Raw genomic sequence first — 1,157 nt, 5'->3', positions numbered from 1 at the left:
GCTGGCCTGGGAACGCCTTGGAGTTCCCCCGGAGGAGCTGGAAGAAGTGGCTGGGGAGAGGGAGGTCTGGGCCTCCCTTCTGAAGCTACTGCCCCCGCGACCCGACTTCGGATAGGCGGAAGAAAATGGATGGATGGATGTTTTTCTATTAAAATTGTGATATAAAACATATCATCATGGTAACGCGTGATCACACAAACATACGTCTTCTGTAGACTAGACCGTCTCATTTCACAGCCATTTATGCAGCCGACACGAGTGGCCCACGTCGACTGTGTTCAACTTCACATGGGGTCATAAATTGAGACACAGCCCAAATTTATCCTTTTTTTTTTAAATCATTGTCCTGTGCAACAGTATGAAACTCAGAATTAATGTCTGAGTATCAAGATTAGGCCCAACAGTTTTACACAAGTGCAGCATAATGGCTTTCTCCATGATGCTCCACTTGATATATATTTAAACTGTATTAGAAATTCTTTTGGGATTGTTTTTATATAGCAGACGCAGAGACTGAAAACAGAAAAGAAAAGGAGAAAGGTGAAGAAAGAGAAAGAGATAATAGTAGAGAAGAGAAAGAAGCATAAAAACAAGACAACACATTTGAAGTCTGCCTCTGCACCTGCAGAAAGAGAGAAAACAAAAAGCAAAAAGAAAACACAACAAACAACATATGTGTCTATATTAATTATAACCTTACTGAAAATTACACAGTATAATGTTTGCAAAACCAAGGTGGATGGCTGTCATCTTAAGACACCAGTCTCCAAAACCTCAATGCTATTTCATAGACCTTTACAGTTTACAGGAAATTAATGTGAAATTTCTATTGTTCTGAGCTTTTAGGTTTTCATACGTTTTTTAAAAACAGTAAAAAGTGCCACTATCTTAAATGTAATGGTTTAGCTGCTATTAGCAAGTTAACATTAAAAAAATCTATGAAAAAGTGCAATTAAGTAATAAAATTGTGTATAATTGTGTGGAGTTATAGAATTATTGGTGAATATTGCCACTGATATTTTGCTACATACATTTTCTCTAACTGTGTTTGTGTCAGAGAAACATTTTCTTTTCAGCAAATACATATGAATTAAACTCGTAAAATAAATAACAACAACAGATAAATAAATAGGTAAATAAAGTATACTGTATAATAG

At 36.0% G+C, this 1,157-nt stretch overlaps 1 protein-coding gene across 4 annotated transcripts in view; it reads left to right on the top strand.

The window, feature by feature from the left end:
* LOC106523514 (low-density lipoprotein receptor-related protein 8) overlaps positions 1-1,157 on the top strand; it is a 199,970-nt gene that overhangs the window by 120,290 nt on the left and 78,523 nt on the right. The window lies entirely within an intron of this gene.

Source organism: Austrofundulus limnaeus, unplaced genomic scaffold (genome assembly GCF_001266775.1).
Source record: "Austrofundulus limnaeus strain Quisiro unplaced genomic scaffold, Austrofundulus_limnaeus-1.0 Scaffold158, whole genome shotgun sequence".
In the NCBI taxonomy this organism is placed as follows: domain Eukaryota; kingdom Metazoa; phylum Chordata; class Actinopteri; order Cyprinodontiformes; family Rivulidae; genus Austrofundulus; species Austrofundulus limnaeus.
The sequence above is the reverse complement of the archived record's forward strand: the minus strand, read 5'-3'. Positions and strand labels throughout refer to the sequence as shown.